Here is a 25,223-nt window from a genome sequence, read left to right as displayed (position 1 = left end):
TTTGTTTCAGATGAAACTGGTCTGACTAGGGCAAAAAAAGTCGGCGTTTCATCCGAAACCCGACCACAATGCAAGTCAATGGGGAACAAAAGTTGGCATTGAGTGGATGAATGTCATCCGCTCAATGCCGACTTTTATTTCCCATTGACTTGCATTGGAGTCGGGTTTCGGACGAAACTCCGACTTATTTTGCCCTAGTCGGACCGGTTTCATCTGAAACAAATTTTGTTTCATGAAACCCGATCCGACCAAAGTAGCTCAACTCTAATACAAGATGGATCATCTTAGAAAATCTATCACAAATCACCTAGATAACAGTCATTCTCTGAGACAGGAAGATCAGAAATAAAATCCATTGAGATATGGGTTCATGGCCTCTTGGGCACCGGCAGGGGCATCAACAACCCACTAGAACGAGAACAGGGTTTAGTCCGAGAACAAGTCTCACAGGACCGCACAAAATTCCTGACATCACGAGATACGGCAGGCCACCAAAAAGACCAACTCACCAAATCTCTGGTACCAAAAATACCTGAATGACCAGCCAACATGAAGCAATGAATTTCAGACATTACTCTCTTCCTCCACTGGTCAGGAACATACAATTTTCCCATAGGGCAACTCTCAGGTTTGTCCTTCTGAAATTCCTCCAGGGCACGTCTCAAATCAGGCGAAATGGCGGAAAGAACTACCCTCTCACCTAGAATGGCAGTAGGATCGGTCACAATAAGAGAATCCGCAAAGAAACTCCTAGAAAGGGCATCTGCCTTAACATTCTTAGCGCCCGGAAGAAAAGAGACCACAAAATTAAAATGCGTGAAAAGCAAGGCCCACCTAGCCTGTCTAGGATTCAAGCGTTTGGCTGATTCAAGATAAATCAAATTCTTGTGGTCGGTGAGGACCACAACTTGATGTCTAGCTCCCTCCATCCAATGTCTCCACTCTTCAAATGCCCATTTCATGGCCAACAATTCCCAATCCCCACATCATAATTACGTTCAGATGGGGAGAATTTTCGAGAAAAGAAGGCACAGGGATTCATTTTAGAAGTCAGTGGATCTTTTTGGGACAAAACAGCTCCTGCACCAATTTCAGAAGCATCTACCGCCACCTGAAATGGAAGTGAGACATCAGGTTGCCGTAGAACCGGAGTAGAAGTGAATCTCCGCTTAAGCTCCTGAAATGCCGAGACTGCCTCTGGAGACCAATTCACCACATCAGCGCCCTTTTTGGTCAGATCAGTCAGTGGTTTGACAATACCAAAAAAATTACCCATAAATTTACGAGAGAAATTAGTAAAACCCACAAATATGTGGAGAGCCTTCAAAGAAGTGGGCTAAATCCAATCATAAATGGCCTGTACCTTGGCCGGGTCCATTTCAATAGCCGACGGAGACCAAATAAATCCCAAAAAAGAAATCCTCTGTGCACGAAAGAGGCATTTCGATCCCTTAACATACAGGGAATTTTCCCTCAAAATCCGGAACACAGTCCGGACATGTTCCACATGAGAATCCCAATCACTGGAAAAGAACAAAATATCATCCAGATAAATGATCAAAAACTTATCCACAAAGTCCAGGAAAATATCATTCATTAAAGATTGGAAGACAGAAGGGGCATTAGTGAGCCCAAAAGTCATCACCAGGTACTCAAAATGTCCCTCCGGAGTATTAAACGCCATCTTCCATTCATCCCCGGGCTTTATGCAAATAAGATTATACACCCCCCTGAGGTCAAGCTTGGTAAACCAGCAGGCACTTTTAACTCTGGAAAATAAATCAGAAATCAGGGGTGACGGTACTGATATTAAACCGTGATTTTGTTAAGGGAACGATAGTCAATACAAGGCCTTAATGAACCATCTTTCTTGGTCACAAAAAACCCCCCAGCACCTAAGGGTGAAAAGGATGGTCTAATATGACCCTTCTCCAACGACTCCTTGATATAAGATCGCATAGCATCATGTTCGGGTACCGATAAGTTGAAAAGCCGACCCTTGGGAAATTTACACCCGTGCATCGACTCAATTGCACAGTAATAACTCCTATGAGGAGGCAAAGATGCAGACTTACTCTCACTGAATACATCAGAAAAATCAACCAAGTAATCAGGAATATCATGAGACTGGGGAGAGGTGGAGAAAACAGGAGTGTCACTAAGAACACACTGACAACCTCAACTCACCACAGACACAGATTTCCAATGCAAAACAGGATTATGAGTTTGCAACCAGGGAAAACCCAGAACAATAGTATCATGCAAATTGTGCAGCACCAAAAATTTACTATTATTTTCTTGGTGGGCCGGGGCGACCCGCATTATCACCTGGGTCCAAAACTGGGGTTTATTCTCCACCAAAAGAGTAGCATCAATACCCCTCAAAGGGATAGGAGTCTGCAGGGGTATCATGGGAAAACCACAACGTTTAGCAAAGTCCAAATCCATCAGATTCAAAGCTGCTCCTGAATCCACAAAAGCCTTAGCGGTAAATGTAGTTAAGGAGCAGATCAGAGTAATTGCCAAAAGGAACTTAGGTTGTACACTGCCCACAGCAAATGTGTGCACAAAACGTTTCTCTCATTTAGGGCAGACAGAAATAGTATGAGAGGCGTCTCCACAGAAAAAACACAGTTTATTATGCCTTCTAAACTCCTGACGTTGCGCCCTAGACAAAACCCTATCACATTGCATGGGTTCAGATGTTTGTTCAAAAAGCGGCAATGCCTCTTGTGTAGTTTTACATTCACGTAGACGCCGATCAACTTGAATGGCTAATGACATAGAATCATCAAGACCAGAGGGAACAGGAAATCCCACCATAACATCTTTTACAGTTTCTGATAAACCCTTCCGAAAGAGAGCTGCTAGAGCGCCGTCATTCCATGTAGTAAGGACCGCCCACTTTCGCAAATTTTGACAGCATAACTGCAGAATCCTGACCCTGGTTCAATGCCAATGGGGATTTCTCAGCTTGATCAATAGCATTAGGTTCATCATACAACAACCCCAAGGCTTGAAAAAATGCATCCACATTAGTCAGAATAGGATTTCCAGATGTCAGAAAAAAAGCCCAATCCTGGGGATCGCGCGCTACAAGGAGATGACAATTTTAACCTGCTGCACAGAGCTCCCCGATGAGTTATGCTTCAAGGCAAGAAATAGTTTACAATTATTCTTAAAATTCAAAAATTTAGACCGATCCCCAGAAAACACATCAGGAGTAGGGATTTTTGGTTCAACAGCAGGTGATTGAGCAAGATAGGCGGAAATTCCCCACACTTCAGCAGCAAGCTGCTCAACACGATCAGACAATTGCTTAATCTCCAGTAAAGAAAAAATCTTCCTATGGCCCCAGAGAAAAAGAGGAAAAAATATATATGTATAAATAAAAAAAAAATTCTGAAACTTTTTTTTTTTACAATTCTCTCCTGCTCTTGAGTACCCTAGAATCTGCGGTTTAGGCTGGTGATTCTGTTATGATTGGGTCACCGAGGAGGAAAGGAAGACCAAGCTAAACCATAGAAAACCAGAGAGGTTGGTAACTAAGCAGATTGCAGACCCCTGATCCTATCCACAGAACTAGCAGTAGCCATGGAGCGTACCTACGATGATTCTAGATGCCTCGACACAGCCGGAGAACTAAATAAGCCTAAAGCAAGAAATGGGAAATCTAAACTGCCCCAGAGCAGACCCCAAAGGAGTAGATAGCCCCCAAACATATATTGATGGTGAGGAAAGATGAAAACACAAATGCAGGTAGGAAAATAGGCTGAGCAAACGATGAAGCCCAAATTAACTAGACAGGACAGGAAAGGAAAGACACTGTCTGCAATCACGCAAAAAACCCTGCAAAAAATGCCCAACATGTCTGATAGAAAAAATACTGAAGTCACTAGACTTCGCCCACTATATCAGCACTTTGGCATATTCTGAAAACAGAGGAAAGAGAGGCCAATCTAATAAGGGACAAAAACAAACTGGCACAAACAATAACATAAGGATGGAAATTCAGCACAGCCCCAGCCGGGGCTGGCTGACCACAAAAAACTGAAATAGACAAAACCAAATCAAATGTGAACAATAGCAAAAGAACACTTAGCTTGATCATGCAGGGACTGAGCTGGAAACTAAGACCTCAGGAGGCAGAAAAAAATCACCAGCAGGGATAGAGGGAGTCGGCTGTCTTAACTCCAGTCAGAAACTCCCAATGTCCAATCGTCCTCCTCATTATCAGGTGGCAGGCATCTGTTAATTAGATCAGCTCCATTACCTCCTGTAACCACCAGAGGGAGCCCGGAAAGAGAACTCGCGACCCCTCTGTCAATGCAACAATCTCCACTACCTTCACCAGCAACCAGAGGTAGGCCAGAAAGTGAGTTCAAAACACCAGGGTTACCAGACGGATGGACTCGGACAGGCGAAGCACTGTTGTGGTAGGCCTAGATCAGCCACAGCAAAAGAACCGCAAGAGACATCAATTTAGGAAAGAGAAGAAGGTGAAAGGTACCCGGGCCTGTGTGTACGGAAGCTGTCATGCTGTTGTAGTCGTCAGGAGGACGGCCAATAAAGAGGTCCTGTTGAGGACATGAAGTGCGGCAGCCAGGCTGAGAAGTGGTCAAGAAGTGGGTGGGTAAGCCTGGGGGCTGGTATATGACCACTACTCTGAGGGAGAGGTGATGGAAGAGCCTAATGGTGTGGACCTCAAAATAGGGGAATGAGAGTGATGGAACTGGGGAATGACCTGGAAAGTGCATTATGGGCACAGGAGTATGCCGACTCCACCACCAAGTCTGTCTGTGCGTCTCGGGGAAAATTGTAAGCTACCATGGGAAATGGCAGCAGGGGAGACAGTGTCAGAATCCTGAATCCAGGTTTCAGTGAGGGCCATCCATTGTTTAGTCATGCTTAGGAAGACACACTTGTGTCAATATGCGTAGTGTTTTCCCCCCTTTTTTGACCAGATTGTGCACTTTGAGGGCTGTTTATTATGGAGTGATAAGTATACATTATGTCTCTTCTTTAACCCCTTCCTGACATCCGACGTACTATCCCGTCCACGGTACCCTGGCCCGTATGACCGTGGACGGGATAGTACGTCTACCGCGATCAGCGGCGCCCACGTGGTGAGCGCCGCTGATCGCGGCCGGGTGTCAGCTGATTATCACAGCTGACACCCGGCACTATGTGTCAGGGGCGGTCACGGACCACCCCCGACACGTTAACCCCTGGCACACCGCGATCAAACATGATCGCAGTGTACCGGGAGTTAAAGGGAAGCATCGGCAGGGAGGGGGCTCCCTCCGTGCTTCCCTGAGCCCCCCACGGCAGCGCAATGTGCAGCGCTGCTGCGGGGGGCTCCTATCCTCCAGGCCCCCGAATCCAAGATGGCGACGGGGGCCTTCGGGGACCTGAGGAAGCTGGCTTCCTCAGTGCCTGCAAAGCACAGGCAAGAGGAAGTCTTCTTCAATGCCTGTGACAGATTGCTGATCTGTCACAGTGATCTGTGATGTGACAGATCAGCGATCTGTCACAGGACAGTGATGTCCCACCTGGGACTATGTAATAAAGTAAAAAAAAAATTAAAAAAAAATGTAAAAATAAATTAAAAAAAATCGCCAAATAAATTAGAAAAAAAAAAAAAATATTCCCCCAATAAATCCATTTTTTGGAAATAATAAAAAAAAAACAATAAAAGTACACATATTAGGTATCGCCGCGTCCGTAATGACCCGCCCTATAAAACTGTCCCATTAGTTAACCCTTTTAGCGAACCCCTTAAAAAATAAAAATAAAAAACGAAGCAAAAAATAATGATTTATTATCATACCGCCAAACAAAAAGTGTAATAACACGCGATCAAAAAGACGCATATAAATATCCATGGTACCGCTGAAAACGTCATCTTGTTCCGCAAAAAACGAGCCATGACACAGCATCATCAGCGAAAAAATAAAAAAGTTATAGCTCGCAGAATAAAGCGATGCAAAAATAATTATTTTTTATATAAAATAGTTTTCATTGCATAAAACCGACAAAAACATAAAAAAAGACCTAAATGAGGTATCGCTGTAACCGTACTGACCCGAAGAATAAAACCGCTTTATCAATTTTACCGCACGCGGAACGGTGTAAACGCACCCCCCCCAAAAGAAATTCATGAAACGCTGGTTTTTGTTCATTCTGCGTCCCAAAAATAGGAATAAAAAGTGATCAAAAAATGTCACGTGCCCGAAAATGGTACCAATAAAAACGTCAACTCGTCCCGCAAAAAATAAGACCTCACATGACTCAGTGGGTCAAAATACGGAAAAATTATAGCTCTCAAAATGTGGTGATGCAAAAACTATTTTACAATAAAAAGCGTCTTTTAGCGTGCGACAGCTGCCAAACATAAAAACGGCCATAAATAGTAAATCAAACTCGCCGATATCACCCCCTTAGTTAGGGAAAAATAATAAAACTAAAAAAAAAGTATTTATCTCCATTTTCCCGTTAGGGTAAGGCTGTGTGCACATGCTGCGGATTAGGTGCGGATTCATCCGCGTGGATTTTGTAAAATCCGCAGGTGAAACCGCAGGTCAAAAGACCTGCGGTTTTACCTGCGGATTGCTCTGCGGTTTTGTCCTGCGGTTTTTCATCTCCTCAATAGAGGAGATGGCAAACCGCAGGAGAATCCGCAGAAAGAATTGACATGTCAATTCTTTCTGCGGATTGAAAACCGCAGATAATCCGCGTGGAAAATTCTGCACCGTCTGCACTGCGGTTTTTGATTCCCATAGGGAATTATGGTACTGTACACCGCAGCAGAAACTGCTGCGGGTCCGCAGCAGCCAAAACCGCTGCGGAACCGCAGCAAAATCTGCAGCGTGTGCACACAGCCTTAGGGTTAGGGCTAGGGCTAGGGTTAGGGCTAGGGTTAGGGCTAGGGTTAGGGCTAGGGTTAGGGCTCAGATTAGGGTTAGGGGTGTGTTGGGGTTAGGGTTGGAGTTATAATTGGGGGTTTCCACTGTTTGGGCACATCAGGGGCTCTCCAAATGCAACATGGCGTCTGATCTCAATTCCAGCCAATTCTGAGTTGAAAAAGTCAAATGGTGCTCCTTCCCTTCCAAGCTCTGCCATGCGCCCAAACAGTGTTTTACCCCCACATGTAGGGTATCAGCCTACTCAGGACAAATTGCAAAACAATTTTTGGGGTCCAATTTCTCCTGTTACCCTTAGGAAAATAAAAAATTGGGGGCAAAAATATCATTTTTGTGGAAAAAAATGATTTTTTTATTTTCACGTCCGAGTGTTATAAACTTCTGTGAAGCACTTGGGGGTTCAAAGTGCTCACCACACATCTAGATAAGTTCCGTGGGGGGTCTAGTGTCCAAAATGGGGTCACTTGTGGGGAGTTTCACTAGTTTAGGTACATCAGGGGCTCTCCAAACGCACGTGACACCCGCAGACCATTCCATCAAAGTCTGCATTCCAAAACGTCACTGCTTCCCTTCCAAGCCCCGACGTGTGTCCATACAGTAGTTTTCTCCCACATATGGGGTGTCAGCGTACTCAGGCCAAATTGGACAACAACTTTTGGGGGTCCAATTTCTCCTGTTACCCTTGGGAAAAATAAAAAATTGGGGACTAATTGATCATGTTTCTGGAAAAAATACGATTTTTTTATTTTCATGCCCTGGCATTATAAACTTCAGTGAAGCCCTTGGGGGTTCAAAGTGCTCACCACACATCTAGATAAGTTCCTTAGTGGGTCTAGTTTTCAAAATGGGGTCATTTGTGGGGGGTTTCCACTGTTTAGGTACATTAGGGGCTCTCCAAAGGCAACATGACACCCGCAGACCATTCCATCAAAGTCTGCATTCCAAAACGTCACTACTTCCCTTCCGAGCCCCGACGTGTGCCCATACAGTAGTTTTCTCCCACATATGGGGTATCAGCATACTCAGGACAAATTGGACAACAACTTTTGGGGTCCAATTTCTCCTGGTACCCTTGGGAAAATAAAAAAATGGTGACTAAAAGATCATGTTTGTGGAAAAAATACGAATTTTTTATTTTCACGCCCGGGCGTTATAAACTTCTGTGAAGCACTGGGGGGTTCAAAGTGCTCACCACACATCTAGATAAGTTACTTGGGGGGTCTAGTTTACAAAATGGTGTCATTTGTGGGGGGTTTCCATTGTTTAGGTACATTAGGGGCTCTCCAAAGGCAACATGACACCCGCAGACCATTCCATCAAAGTCTGCATTCCAAAACATCACTACTTCCCTTCCGAGCCCCGACGTGTGCCCATACAGTAGTTTTCTCCCACATATGGGGTATCAGCATACTCAGGACAAATTGAATAACAACTTTTGGGGTCCAATTTCTCCTGGTACCCTTGGGAAAATAAAAAAATGGTGACTAAAAGATCATGTTTGTGGAAAAAATACGAATTTTTTATTTTCACGCCCGGGCGTCATAAACTTCTGTGAAGCACTGGGGGGTTCAAAGTGCTCACCACACATCTAGATAAGTTCCTTGGGGGGTCTAGTTTACAAAATGGTGTCATTTGTGGGGGGTTTCCACTGTTTAGGTACATTAGGGGCTCTCCAAAGGCAACATGACACCCGCAGACCATTCCATCAAAGTCTGCATTCCAAAACGTCACTACTTCCCTTCCGAGCCCCGACGTGTGCCCATACAGTAGTTTTCTCCCACATATGGGGTATCAGCATACTCAGGACAAATTGGACAACAACTTTTGGGGTCCAATTTCTCCTGGTACCCTTGGGAAAATAAAAAAATGGTGACTAAAAGATCATGTTTGTGGAAAAAATACGAATTATTTATTTTCACGCCCGGGCATTATAAACTTCTGTGAAGCACTGGGGGGGTCAAAGTGCTCACCACACATCTAGATAAGTTCCTTAGGGGGTCTAGTTTCCAAAATGGTGTCATTTGTGGGGGGTTTCCACTGTTTTGGTACATCAGGAGTTTTCCAAATGCGACATGGTGTCCGATCTCAATTCCAGCCAAAAACGTCAAATGGCGCTGCTTGCCTTCCGAACTCTGCCATGCGCCCAAATAGTGGTTTACCCCCACATGTTGGGTATCAGCGTACTCAGGACAAATTGCACAATAACTTTTAGGGTCCTGTTACCCTTGGAAAAATAAGAGTTGAGGGTGAAAAGATCATTTTTGTGGAAAAAATATGATTTTTTAATTGTATGGCTTTATGTTATAAACTTCTGTGAAGCCCATGGGGGTTCAAAGTTCTCACCACACATCTAGATAAGTTCCTTAGGGGGTCTAGTTTCCAAAATGGTGTCATTTGTGGGGGGTTTCCACTGTTTTGGTACATCAGGGGTTTTCCAAACGCGACATGGTGTCCGATCTCAATTCCAGCCAAAAACGTCAAATGGCACTGCTTCCCTTCCGAGCTCTGCCATGCGCCCAAATAGTGGTTTACCCCCACATGTGGGGTATCAGCGTACTCAGGACAAATTGCACAATAACTTTTAGGGTCCTGTTACTCTTGGGAAAATAAAAATTGGGGTGAAAAGATCATTTTTGTGGAAAAAATATGATTTTTTAATTGTACCGCTGTACGTTATAAACTTCTGTAAAGCCCTTGTGGGTTCAAAGTTCTCACCAAATATCTAGATAAGTTCCTTGGGGGATCTAGTTTCCAAAATGGGGTCACTTGTAGGGGGTTTCCACTGTGTTAGGTACATCAGGGACTCTCCAAACGTGACATGGCGTCCGATCTGAATTCCAGCCAATTTTGCATTGAAAAAGTCAAACGGCGCTCCTTCCATTCTGAGCTCTGCCATGTGCCGAAACAGTCGTTCCCCCCCACAAATCAGGTATCAGCGTACTCAGGACAAATTGCACAATAACTTTTGCAGTCCAATTTCTCCTGTTACCCTTGGTAAAATAAAAAAAATTGAACCTGAAGTATTTTTTTGTGAAAAAAAGTTAGATGTTCATTTCTTTTTAAATATTCAAAAAAATTCCTGTGACGCACCTAATGGGTTAATAAACTTCTTGAATGTGGTTTTGAGCACCTTAAGGTGTTCAGTTTTTAGAATGGTGTCACTTTTGGGTATTTTCTATCATATAGACCCCTCAAAGTGGCTTCAAATGTGATGTGGTCCTAAAAATAAAATGGTGTTGTAAAAATGAGAAATCGCTGGTCAACTTTTAACCCTTATAACTTCCTAACAAAAAAAAATTTTGGTTCCAAAATTGTGCTGATGTAAAGTAAACATGTGGGAAATGTTACTTATCAAGATTTTTGTGTGCCGTATCTCTGTGATTTAAGGGCATAAAAATTCAAAGTTGGAAAATTGCAAAATTTTCAAAATTTTTGCCAAATTTCCATTTTTTTCACAAATAAATGCAAGTTATTTGAATGAAATTTTACCACTAACATGAAGTACAATATGTCATGAGAAAACAATGTCAGAATCACCAGGATCAATGGAAGCGTTCCAGAGTTATGACCTCATAAAGGTACAGTGGTCAGAATTGTAAAAATTGGCCCGGTCATGAACGTGCAAACCACCCTTGGGGGTGAAGGGGTTAATGATATAGCATTATTGTTATTGCCTCCATTTGATTATGGTTTGATTCATTTCAGGGGGGTTTATGCTGGTATATTGCTGCTCTCCCATGTATCTGCTGTCTTATTTAACCATTCATGTGATTTGGCTATTGTCTATATTGATTTATTAGCATGGATGCATGTTACTGATATGTGTTTTTTACTTACACCCCAGCTTGTCACATGGTAATTTAAAATACTCTGGTCTCTTTAGGGTCCACTACAACCTCATTTGGTTGTCATGGCATGAATTTGTATAGCCGCTGGGTTTTTAATTGTTTTTAAATGTATGTTTTTTGCATGAATCATGCTGTATTAATAAAATTGTTTTCATGTTATGGTGATCTCTTTCTATGCATACTTCTTGTTCTTTTTTCTGTACCATATAGTTACGGTATCCATTTGTTTGATCCCTATACCATTGGGTGGTGCCCACCATAAAACTATTTCTTAGGTTTGTAGTTAATAGTGCAGGTATGGTGGAGGGATGTTTTTTTAAATAAAGGGGTTATGACAGCGTGTTTGAATAAAGAGGGCAAGATATCGGAGGAAAGAGAGAGGTTAAATATTTTAGTTAGGTACTGTAAGTAGTGAAAACTGGGAAGTGAGACTAGAGGAAATGTGAGGGAATAGGGTCACTGGTGCAGGTTGAAGAGCGAGAAGAAGCAAGAAGCCTGATAACGTCTTCTGTGACAAGCTCAAAGATGGATAGTGAGCTTGAAGTGTGGGAGGGCCCTGTTCAGGCTCGGAGGAGATTGTCCAAAAATGTCCTGACGGATATCTTTTATTTTGTCTAACAAATAAGTGTCCATATCGCCAGCGCTGAGGTTAGTGACCGGGGCCTGTACTTTAGGGTTCATGAGGGACTGGAAAGTTTTGAAGAGTTCATGGCAGCCTATGTGCACCAAGCAATCTATTATATCTTGCTTAGTGTGTATAGTTTACTGTTGTCTGTCTGTATAAAACAGTTATTACCAATCAGTGGTCCTTTAATGTTATATATATATATATATATATATACAGTCATATGTAAAAGTTTGGGCACCCCTATTAATATTAACCTTTTTTCTTTATAACAATTTTGATTTTTGCAACAGCTATTTCAGTTTCATATATCTAATAACTGATGGACTTAGTTATATTTCTGGATTCAAATGAGGTTTATTGTACTAACAGAAAATGTGCAATCTGCATTCTAACAAAATTTGACCGGTGCAAAAGTATGGGCACCTCAACATAAAAGTGACATTAATATTTCGTAGATCCTCCTTTTGCAAAAATAACAGCCTCTAGTCGCTTCCTGCAGCTATTAATGAGTTCCTGGATCCTGGATGAAGGTATTTGTGACCATTCCTGTTTACAAAACAATTCCAGTTCAGTTAAGTTTGATGGTCGCCGAGCATGGACAGCCCTATTCAAATCATCCCACAGATGTTCAATGATATTCAGGTCTGGGGACTGGGATGGCCATTCCAGAACATTGTAATTGTTCCTCTGCATGAATGTCTGAGTAGATTTGGAGCGGTGTTTTGGATCATTGTCTTGCTGAAATATCTATCCCCTGCGTAACTTCAACTTCGTCACTGATTCTTGCACATTATTGTCAAGAATCTGCTGATACTGAGTTGAATCCATGCGACTCTCAACTTTAACAAGATTCCCGGTGCCGGCATTGACCACACAGCCCCAAAGCATGATGGAACCTCCACCAAATTTTACTGTGGGTAGCAAGTGTTTTTCTTGGAATGCTGTGTTTTTTAGCCTCCATGCATAACGCCTTTTTGTATGACCAAACAACTCAATCTTTGTTTCATCAGTCCACAGGACCTTCTTCCAAAATGTAACTGGCTTGTCCAAATGTGCTTTTGCATACCTCAGGTGACTCTGTTTGTGGTGTTCTTGCAGAAACGGCTTCTTTCGCATCACTGTCCCATACAGCTTCTCCTTGTGCAAAGTGCGCTGTATTGTTGACCGATGCACAGTGACACCATCTGCAGCAAGATGAGGCTGCAGGTCTTTGGAGGTGGTCTGTGGATTGTCCTTGACTGTTCTCACCATTCTTCTTCTCTGCCTTTCTGATATTTTTCTTGGCCTGCCACTTCTGGGCTTAACAAGAACTGTACCTGTGTTCTTCTATTTCCTTACTATGTTCCTCATAGTGGAAACTGACAGGTTAAATCTGTGAGACAACTTTTTGTATCCTTCCCCTGAAAAGCGATGTTGAATAATCTTTGTTTTCAGATCATTTGAGAGTTGCTTTGAGGAGCCCATGATGCCACTCTTCATAGGAGAATCAAATAAGAGAATTACTTGCAAGTGGCCACCTTAAATACCTTTTCTCATGATTTGATACAGCTGCCTATGAAGTGCAAAGCTCAATGAGGTTACACAACCAATTTAGTGCTTCAGGAAGTCAGTAAAAAGTAGTTAGGAGTGTTCAAATCAAGAAAATGATAAGGGTGCCCATACTTTTGCACCGGTCAAATTTTGTTTAAATGCAGATTGCACATTTTCTATTAGTACAATAAACCTCATTTGAATCCAGAAATATAACTGAGTCCATCAGTTATTAGATATATGAAACTGAAATAGCTGTTGCAAAAACCAAAATTGTTATAAAGGAAAAAGGTTAACATTATTAGGGGTGCCCAAACTTTTACATATGACTGTATATATATTTATATATACATATACAGCTCTGGCAAAAATTAAGAGACCACTGCTAAGTTTTCAGTTTGTCTGATTTTTTTCTTTATAGGTATATTTTTGAGTAAAATGTAAATTGCTCTTTTATTCTATAAACTACTGACAACATGTGTTTGAATTTCCAAGCATTAAATTTTGCATTTATTTCAGAAAATGAGAAATGGTCAAAATAACAAAAAAAATGCAGTGCTTACTGACCTCAAATAATGCTAAGAAAACAAGTTCATAATCATTTAGAAACAACAATACTAATGTTTTAACTCAGGAAGACTTCAGAAATCAATATTTTGAGGAATAACCATGATTTTTAATCACAGCTTTCATACGTCTTGGCATGCTTTCCACCAGTCTTTCATGCTGCTTTTGGGTGACCTTATGCCACTCCTGGAACAAAAATTTAAGCAGTTCTATGTTTGATGGATTGTGACTATCCATCTTCCTCTTGATTACATTCCAGAGGTTTTCAATGGGGTTCAGGTCTGGAGATTGGGCTGGCCATGACAGAGATTTGATGTGCTGGTCCTTCATCCACGCATTGACTGACCAAGCTGTGTGGCATGGCGCATTGTCCTGCTGGAAAAAAACAGTCCTCAGAGTTGGGGAACATTGCCTGAGCAGAACGAATCAATTGTTTTCTTGTATGCAGCTTGATTCATACGTCCTTCGCAAACATTAACATGCCCAATTCCAGCCTTGTTGAAGCATCCCCAATCATCACTGATCTTCCACCAAATTTCACAGTGGGTGCAAGACACTGTGCTTTGTACAGCCTCTCCAGGTATCCTTCTAGCCACTAAATGACCAGGTGTTGGGCAAAGCTGAAAATTAGACTCATCAGAGAAGATTACCTTACTCCAGTCCTCTATGGTCCAATCCTTATGGTCTTTGGCAAACTGCAGCCTGGCTCTTCTTTGCTTCTCAATGATGAAAGGCTTTTTCTAGCTTTACATGACTTGAGCCCTGCCTATAGGAGCCTGTTACAAACTGTTCTTACCGTGCACTTCACCCCAGCTACCATTTGCCATTCCTTTTCTAGGTCACTTGATGTCATCCTGCAGTTGCTGAGTGACATTCGAATAAGATGAAGGTCATCCCGGTAAGTGGAGAGTAGTTTTTTACCACCTCTGCCGGTCTGTAACATTGTTGTCCCCAATATCTGCTGCTTGACCTTGGTGTAATTGGCTGCCATCTTAGAAATTCAACTGACAGTGGAATGGAATGGCTGTTAGACATGTAGAGAAGCTGATTTTTATAAAACTGTGCTGTAGTCTCTTAATTTTTGCCAGAGCTGTATGTATATATTTTAACAGTGATTAGCTTAGTTACAGCAGTCAGCGATTCTTCCCTGCTAGTGACAGATTTGTCTACAAATGAGCTGCTCTTGCAAGGGATGATGTCAACAGAAGTCGTGGAGACTCTGACATTGCAGGATGGAGATCAAACCAGGAAGCATCAGAAGTCTATGCATGAAAAGAGGAGTAATGTTCTGCAGGATTGAGCTATACGCTATGCAGGGCCGGTTTCAGGTTTTCGTGGGCCCCGGGCAAAAGAGTCTCAGTGAACCCCTTTAACACATACCAATATTCATGATGCACAGTTAAGAAAGAAATATAGGTATAGTACAATGCCAAAGATTTCACTTACTAGTTAAATTACGTGAGTGATAGCTATTGTAAATTCTACAATACAGTAGCTCAGAAGATGACAACTCCTTGCTGTATGCAGTGCATGTGCTGGGGTAATTCAAAAGTCTGTAGTCACACAGAGTGACTGCAAACTTTTTTATATTAGACAGGACAGTATATTCCTCCATATAGTATTATGGGCACCACATAGTCCTCCATACAGTATTATAAGCATCACATAGTCCTCCATACAGTATTATGGGCACTACATAGTCCTCAATACATTGATCCATACATGGGCCCCATATATTGCTTCATAAAGTATAATGGGCCTCATATATTGCTCCATACCAAAAAAGGGCCCCACATAGTGCTTCATACAGTATACTGGCCCCACATATTACCCAATACAGTATAATGGTCCCATATATTGTTCCATACAGTATAACATGCCTCATATAATGCTTCATACAGTATAATGGGCACTATACAATGGTCCATACAGTATAATGGGCCCCATTTAATGCTCCATATATTATAATGAGCCCATATAATGCTCCATACAGTATATTGTTCCCCATATTTTGCTCCATACAGAATAATGTCCCAATATAATGCTCCATACAATAAGAAATTTTTATTCTTACATCTTGTTTTGTCATTTCAATTTCTCTGGGTATCTCCATAAGTCTGGGCAAAGGCTGTAAACACAGTTAAAGAACCAAAATCACCAAAGAGTTTTGTGATTTTATGTCTGTATGAGAGTTGAATAATAGAGTAATAAGATAATAAGTGATATCTCTATTATTTGTTTTCCTAATAACTGGTTGAGTAGTGTAGATCTGGGACAGTCTCTGTGCGATTTTATTGCTGTGGCCATCTCGGATTGGCAGTACATTGTCTATGGCTGTTTTTATGTTTATGTAATTGGTTTTGTTTGTTTGTCAGTGAGCACTGCAGTCCTCATAAGTTTAGTATTAATCTGTATGGACAGCAGGCAGGCTGTGTGAATTCCTTGACTGATGAGGGGGATCCTGGTAGCTCTTCTCTGAACTTGCTCCAGTTTCTCAATGACTTTTTTTAAAATGTGGCGCCCAGAACTGGACACAGTATTCCAGATGACGCCTGACCAAGGAGGAGTGAGGGGGATAATTAACTCACATGATCTAGACTCTATGCTTCTCTTAATGGAATCCAAAATAGCTATACAGATAGTAAGAGACAGAGAAGGAAAAGAAGCAGTGAAGAATGTGGATCAATACTGAAAAAGGCAATCATGCAGAGTGAAGATGTTTGAATGTACAAAAATGGCACAGTTTCAGGTAAAAGAATAAGGGTTGGATAAAAGACAATGGTAGAGAACAACAGATGAATAAATAGTATCGTGTAGCTGAGGAAGTGCAGCAGTACAAAACTAAGGAGACCACAATGGGATGTAAGGTGTATTATGAATGTTTTGATGCACAAAAAACTAAGACTTTGACTGCTACCGCCCACTTCTGTATGACTAAAGACCTAGACAAGACAGCTGGACTTGTAAACATTGTGGTCAATGAAACCCAGATTGGAGAGGTACATGTGTGACATGTGCTGCAAACTGACCTAAGTGAGTTACACTGAATCCTGTCCAGACAAGATCACATGTAGTGACAGAAGAAATAGGCACAGATGTGAGGAATTTCTCTTTTGAAGAGGCAGCTGACATTAGCCCTGAGAGGGAGGAAGATGTGGAACATTATGTCAACCCCACCGAACATCCTGTCTCCTCCATCACCAGACAATTATCTACATCAGGACCAAGGAGGGTGACTAGAGTAAGACAGGCATAGAAGAGTTATCCCTGGAGTTCTTCTGACCATCTAGCTATATTGGAACAGTTGCCTGATCCCAAGAACCAACTTTTCCCATTTTACAAACAAATAAAGACAATACAGTGGATGTGTAAGTGCACCTGGGCAGACCTAGAAAGTTTGGTGACTGTGAAGGCAGATGACGTACTATGGCACATAACTAAGTGTTCTGTCCAGCCATATAATTGCTGTCTAGAAAGTCTAGTCATTTTTTATGTCTTCGGTCTTCGATTATTACAGACATTGTATTTTTGTGTGCATTAATCCTTCATATATTTCATACTGTAAGGTAACAGCACCACCTGCTGGCCGTTTAATGCATAGATTCTAGTTTAATTTGCAGTGTATTGTGGGATTGTTCCTGCTACATCATAGTCTTGTTTATGATACTGTGAGGGGAACAGCAGCCATTATTCCTCCATGTGTCTTAGGAGAAACTACACCATTTGTGTTCTTCATGCTTCTTAAACAGCCTGCTCTAAGCATAGTTGGTAAGCACTATCTAGGTGTTATAATCCTGTGTTTATAATGTTTGTTGTATTAAATAGGTAATCATCAAGCTATGTATTACCTCATGGTACCTATGTATTACCTCATGTTAAATATGTATTACCTCATGGTACCTATGTATTACCACATGGTACCTATGTATTACCTCATGGTACCTATGTATTACCTCGTGTTACCTATGTATTACCTCATGGAACCTATGTATTACCTCATGGTACCTATGTATTACCTCATGTTACCTATGTATTACCTCATGGTACCTATGTATTACCACATGATACCTATGTATTACCTCATGGTACCTATGTATTACCTCATGGTACCTATGTATTACCTCATGGAACCTATGTATTACCTATGTATTACCTCATGGAACCTATGTATTACCTCATGGTACCTATGTATTACCTCATGGTACCTATGTATTACCTCATGTTACTGTGTATTGCAGACTATCTGTATTTTATGCTCTGTGCATTTATATATTCTGAAATGCTCCTGTTATTGCATCCTATAGTTTCACCCTTTCCTGTCACATCTGCAATCAATAAAAGAAGGTTACAATTTTACAGCCTCTTTTTCTTAAAGAAGACAGGGGGTTTAGCTACACGTCTCATTGCACACCCTGCTAACGTGTATGAGGAGAGTATACTAAGACTTATACAGATGTGATATAGGATCAAGAATGGAACATGAATAATCAAACTGCTTGGTCTGGGGAGATGTACTGTGAATCACTGAAAGAATGGGCTAAACTGAAAGAATAAGAGCAGTCTGTACTCCTGACTGATGTAGCATACCAAAAAGAGAGAGTATAGAGAAATACTTTGGATGGATACAAGTGCGCAGCTGAAGTGCGCAGACATGGGGTGCAGTCCCATGGACCCTCTTGATGTTAAAATACTGATAAATGCATTCATTGACAGTATGATTAAAGGCTTACGGGATGCAGTACAGTCAGATCTGAATGGAGATATATAGATAAAAAGTCCTCCTAAAAGTAGCAAAAGGAGTTGAACAGACAAGGACAAGGTGACCAGTCATGTATGCTAGAGTATAAGAAAAACAGTGGTGACACGGTAATGTACCTAATGACTTAACAACAGTGATGTGCTGGATTTGTGGGGAAAACGGACATTACTGCAAACCCTGCAAAAACCCCAAAAAGCAGACTGATTTTCCACCTCCTTTGCCTTCAGACTAAGGCTACTTTCACACTTGCGTTTTTTGGCGCTGCGCACCGTGCGCAGTGCAAACGCACATAAAAAAAGCATCATGCGTTTTTGTGCGTTTTTTTGCAGTTGTGTGCGCGTTTTAAAAAAAACGCATACTTTTTTTGCACTGACGTGCGCATTACCATGTGCACATCAGCGCACCCATAGACTATAATGGGTGGTTGGGTGAAAAAAACGCATTGCGTGCGCATGTGTTTTTTGGGGACAAGTCGGACGCACAAAAAATGCAACAGGATGCATTTTGTGCGCCCGAGCGCACATTACAAAAAAACGCATGTGCATATAAACGCGTAAAAAAACGCATGTGTATGTGCACCCATGTAAAGTATAGAAAAAAAGCGCAAAAAACGCAAGTGTGAAACCAGCCTAAGAAACTGGCAACCCAGTGACAAATGTGTACCCTGTTCTTGTCCCTTGTACCCTCTGGACCTGGTCCGACTTTCTATTTTGATGATGACCATAACAATGGCGGGGGGAGGCAAAATTTTTTATTGACACTGGGGCAGCTGGGACTTTGGTGCACAAAAACTTGATAATGCCAGTCATGATTACTAACAAGATCGTGGAATGTGTGGGGGTAGAAGGATTGATGACTGAAGCTCCTCTGATTAATCAGATAACACTAAAATTACGAGATAGCCAAGATGTGCTTGCTTGCAAAGCTTATTGTTAGTGAAAATATTCCTATGAATTTGCTGGGAGCAGATGTGTTGAGTGCTATCCAAGCTACCGTACGATACACTCCTGAGGGTATTTCAGTCACAAGACCCTCTCATATAAGCACTTGTGTAAGCGTGTAGCAATGATGTATTTGTCAAAAGCAATGAAAGCAGTACCCGATACCAGAATATCTGAGGACCGGGAAATGAGTCAGGTGCCAGACACCATTTGGCAAAGGGAAAAACTGATATGGGTCGGCTCCCCATCTCTCCGGTCATGATTAACTTAAAAAAGGGAACCATCTTTAAAAACTTTTCCCTCCTTCTCAAAAATATCTGGTTACCAGGGTCTGGACGCTGGGATGGTGTCATAAAATTGGGCAAGGCCTTTGTCAGTGTTCACCTGCCTCTGCTGTATGTATCCCTGGCTTCTTCTTCTTGGTTTGGCAAGGAAGCTTGTCCCCTGCCGCTAGCGTTGTTTAATGGGAATTTTTCCAACATATTTTCCACATTGGCCTCCTGCTATAGCACCATTTTAGACCACTCTGCCTTAGGAAGGAGAGGTGCGAGGTTCTCCTTGTAGCATGGGTCTAGCAGGTTGAACAACCATTCCTTTTTTTTGGCCAAGATAAATGTAACGCGAGCATCATGGGAAAAGCAGAGGTATATAAAGTCTACCAGAAGTGCCAAGGCCCCTGCAGCCAAAACTTCCCTGTCTCCATAATGATGACTACTCTCCATCTCTTCCCCCTCATTAGCCCAACCTCATAGCAGAGACAGCACAAAGCTTATGTGTGTGTACTAGCCTCTGTTCTGCCTGCCAGCTCGTGTTCCTCCTCTTCATCAACCTTCACGTCCTCATTGTTATCCAATCCGTGCTGAGCAGATGAGATGAGGCTGGGTAGTATCTCTGTCTCTTGTCTTCCTCCATATCCATCTGACCCACATGCAAAGCCTCCTGTTTAATTGTTAGCAGCTACTGTTTAAGAAGGCACATAAGTGGAATCATTGCGCTGATGATGGCATCATCACCGCTCACTATCTCAACATGAATGTCAGACATTCGTGCCCATTGTTCAGTTGCCATGTGCGGAGACTGACCAGAATACCAATGGGTGTGTTGGAGATGGTATTCCACAACTCGCCTCTGCTGCTCACAAAGTCTTGCCAGCATGTACAGTGTGGTGTTCCATAGCGTTGTCATGTTGGACACTAGTTGGTGAGCTGCCACATTGCCAGTAACTGTAACTGACTTGCGGAAATGGCTGCTGATGTAGGGTACCTTGAACAGATGCTCTGGCAAATATGGGTAGGTTTTCCGGAACTACTGAACTACCAAGTTGAAAAGTGAGAACGTGGACCAAACATGGTGCACGTGTGAGCTTGTCAAGCTTCACAGATACCACCAGTTTATGGCTATTATCACATATGACCATGCCTGGTTGTAGGTTCAATGGTGAGGGCCACAGATCTGTGTGGTCTGTTATTCCTTTCAATAAATGCATAGTGGTGTGCAGTTTGTCTCCTAGACAAATTAGCTTCAGCAAAGCCTGTTGCCATTTCGTTGAGTCAGTGCTGCAGAGTTTCCAGCTGATGTGTGCTCTGACATAGCACATTGAGATGGAAGATGAAGAGCAGGAGGGGATACAGAAACTGGTGTAGGAGGAGGAGGAAACCTTGATAAAAGTCGGGCCATCAATCCTTTGCGTACGTAGCACATGTTCCATATTAGGGTGGAATGCAACCCCTGCCTTCACAATGTTCACCCACAGTGCCGTCAGTGAAATGTAAAGTCCCTGGCCACAAGCACTTGTCCACGTGTCGGTCGTTAAGTGGAGAATCCTAGTAACCATGTTAGTAAGAACACAGGTGATGTTCCTGGACATGTGCTGGTACAAGGCGAGGATGCCACACCGGGAGAAATACTGGTGGCTGGGGACTGAGTACTGAGGGACTAAACTTGTACACCTGTAGCAGGTCATTTTTTTTTACCCAAATGATATTGCACATAAGCCAAGTTCTACAGTAAAAATTACAATAGGCAATTTTTGAACAACCAAATTTGTACATCTGTAGCAATGACAAAAATATTTTGTGAACTGTACCTGGCCAAGTGGTTTTTAAAAATTTGAATCCACCATAATTTTACACAAGGCTCGCTAAACTGGATGGATGACTTATTGAATCCATAAAAATTTTTGGAAGATTTTCTGGGAATTTTATATACCACTGTAATGTAACAATAATTGCGTTAAAGTGTATGGATAAATAATTTAATCCGTAAAAATTTTTGGAAGGTTTTTTTTTAGTATTATATACCACTCTAATGTAACAAGAACCACGTTAAACTTTATGGATGACTAATTAATCTGATTGAGATGCAGTGACATAACCTTTAAAAGGCGGTTCATGCTTGGAAACCCTTCAATGTGGTTGAATAACAACAATTTTGCAAAGATGAGTGGGTCAAAATTCCTCCAGAGCATTAAAAAAAGACTCATTGCCAGCTATCACAAACGCTTGATTGCAGTTGCTGCTGCTAAGAGTGACCCAACCAATTATTAGTTTTAGGGGGCAATCATTTTTTCCCATACAGGGCCATATAGGTTTAGATTTCTTATTCTCTTAATAATAAAGAACTTCATTTAAAAACTGCATTTTATGTTTACTTGTGTTATCTTTATCTAATATTAACATTTTTTGGTGAGCTGAAACATTTAACCCCTTAAGGACCAAGCCACTTTGTACAGTAGGTTAATGACCAGGCCTTAATTTTGAAATCTGACCACTGTCACTTTATGTGGCTGTAACTCTGGAACGCTTCAACATATCCCATCGATTCTGAGACTGTTATTTCATGACATACTGTACTTTATTATAGTGGTAAAATTTCTTAAAAATTTCCTATGCTTATTTGTGAAAAAAATGTAAATTTGGCAAAATTTTTGAAAATTTCACAATTTTCAAACTTTTAATTTTTATTCCCTTAAATCAGAGCGCTATGTCACAAAAAATAGTTAATAAGTAACATTTCCCACACGTTTACTTTACATCAGCACTATTTTTGAGACATAAGGTTTTTTTGTTAGGCAGTTATAAGGGTTAGAATTTAACCAGCGAGCTATCATTTTTTCAGCAAAATTTACAAAATCATTTTTTTAGAGACCATCTCATATTTGTAGTCACTTTGGGGGCCTATATTACAGAAAATACCCCAAAGTGACACCATTCCAAAATCTGCACCCTTCAAGGTGCTCAAAACCACATTCAAAAAGTTTATTAACCCTTCTGGTGCTTCTCAAGAATTGAAGAAATGTGGAAGGAAAAAATGAACATTTAACTTTTTTTTCACAAAAATTTTACTTCGGACACAATTTTTTAAATTTTATCAAGGGTATCAGGAAAAAACGAACCACAATATTTGTTGTGCAATATCTCCTGAGCACACCGATACCCCATGTGTGGGGGAAGGCCGCTTTTTAGGCACACAGCAGGGCTCAGAAGGGAAGGAGCACCATTTGAGGTTTTGAACGTAAAATTGGCTGTAATCGAGAGCGGACTCCATGTCGTATTCAATGTACCTAAACAGTGGAAACCCCCCATAAGTGACCCCATTTTTGAAACTAGTCCCCCAAGGAACTTATCTAGATGTGTGGTGCTTCACAGAAGTTAATAACGTAGAGCCGTGAAAATAAAAAATCATATTTTTTCCACAAAAATATTTTCGCCCCTAATTTTTTATTTTCCATAGGGTAACAAGAGAAATTGTACCCCAAAAGTTGTTGTGCAATTTGTTCTGAGTATGCTGAAACCCCATATGTGGGGGTAAACCACTGTTTGGGTGCATGGCAGAGCTTGGAAGGGAAGGAGCGCCGTTTGACTTTTTCAATGCAAAATTGGCTGGAATTGAGATAGGACACCATGTCGCATTTGGAGAGCCCTTGATGTGCCTAAACAGTGTAAACCCCCCACAAGTAACCCCATATTGGAAACTAGACACCTCAAAGAATGTATTTAGATGCATGGTGAGCACCTTGAACCCCCAGGTGCTTCACAGAAGTTTATAACGTAGAGCCGTGAATAGTAAAAATCACATTTTTTCTTCAAAAATCATATTTTAGCACCAGATTTTTTATTTTAACAAATGCAGCAGGAGAAAATGGACAGCAAAAATTGTTGTGCAATTTATCATGAGTTCGTCGGTACCCCATGTGTGAAGGAAGACCACTGTTTGGGCGCACAGCAGGATGGAAGGGAAGGAGAAAGGTTTGACTTTTCGAACACAAAATTGGCTGGAAGCAAGAGAGGATGCCATGTCACTTTTGGAGGGCCCCTGATATGCCTAAACAGTAGAAACCCCCCACAAGTGATACCATTTTGGAAACTAGACCCCTCAAAGAACTTATCTAGATGTGTTTTGAGCACCTTGAACAACCAGATGCTTTACAGAAGTTTATAAGAGAGCTAGGTAAATTTAAAAAAAACACATTTTTCACGCAAAATGTTTCTTTTAGCCCATATTTTTTATTTTATCAAGGGTAGCAGGAGAAAATGAACCCCAGAATTTCTTGTACAATTTCTTCTGAGTGTGCCAATACCCCATGTGTGGGTGAAAACTTCTTTTGACACATAGTGCAAAGCTCAAAAGAGAAGGAGCGCTATATTATAGTGCAGATTTTACTATTATGATTTGAGGGTGCAATAACCCACTGGGAGAGCCCTGAGGTCCAGAACAGTAGAACACCCCATAAGTGACTCCATTTTACAATCTACACCTCTCAATGAATTAATTTTGGGGTGTTAAGATCATATTGATACCAAGGGTGTTTCACTGAATTTTATACCATTGGGCAGTGAAGAAAAAATAATTACTTTTTTACCACAAATATTTTGTTTTAGCTCCAGACTCAACATTTTCACGCAAGAAGTGGGTAAAATTGGCACCAGAATGTGTCCCACAGTTTCTGCTGAATATAGAAATGCATCATATGTGGCTGTACAGTACTGCTTAGCTATAGAGAGAGTCTCGGTAGGAATGGAACGCTATTTGCCTCCTTGAGCGCAGATTTTCAAATAGTTTGTGGACTCTATATACAGAGTCCTCTAAGTGCTAGAGAGCAGAATCCCCCCTCCAAGTGACCCCATGTTGGAAATTATACCCATGTCAAATATGAATGCTAAAGGTGGTTCATGCACACTGGGGATCGGAAGGGAGGGGGCTTTTGTATTTGGGAGCTCAAAATTTTCTGAATTTCTTTTGACTTTTCCAGAGCTTTTGTGCTATCAGTAACATGGAAGCCTCCTATATTTCTTTTAAATGATGAGAGACCTGAGTGGGGACTTTTTTTGTGGATTGAGTTGAAGCTTTTATTGGGAACATTTTCCATAACGTTTGTGATCACATTTATCTGGCGCCTTACGCTGAGCACATACTTTGATGTTTCCATCAAAATCTCCGAGCTACGTGACAGATTAAACCCCTGATGGATCCATTCACTATAATGAGGCAGCAGAGTTACTCTACATTTCGTCTGGCCTCTGTTCAGTGTCGTCCTTCCTTTCAGAGGTGCACAAAACTATGGTGAACTGCGTTTTTATGCACGCCGAAAAAAATAGACACCGCCGGATCACAGGTCCTATGGCATTCACAGTGCCTCAATCTGCCTCATTATAGAGAATCTTCCACCGGTGGTTCTGTCTGAATCACGTATTTCTGAGATTTACATGTAAACCCCGAGCAAGCGCTCAGTGTAGAGAGCAGGATATATGTGTGCCAAGCCTTACTGCGATCTTTGGGAGACAGAATGAAGAAATCCACAGCAGGTGAAGAATTGGGTTTATTTTTTACGCCGCTCCTTGTGCAATATAAGTGATTCGGTGACGTTATTCTTTGGGTCGGTGCGATTACAGCGATACCAGATTTATATCCATTTTTAATTTTTAGCTTCTATCACACACTAAAAGACACTTTTTTTGCAAGAAGTTTTTGCAAATTTTGAGAGCTATAATTTTTCCATATTTCGGCAAACAGCGTCATGTGAGGGTT

The sequence above is a fragment of the Dendrobates tinctorius genome, unplaced genomic scaffold (genome assembly GCF_039654945.1).
Source record: "Dendrobates tinctorius isolate UK_male_01 unplaced genomic scaffold, ASM3965494v1 ptg000162l, whole genome shotgun sequence".
Classification (NCBI taxonomy): Eukaryota; Metazoa; Chordata; class Amphibia; order Anura; family Dendrobatidae; genus Dendrobates; species Dendrobates tinctorius.
The sequence above is the reverse complement of the archived record's forward strand: the minus strand, read 5'-3'. Positions refer to the sequence as shown.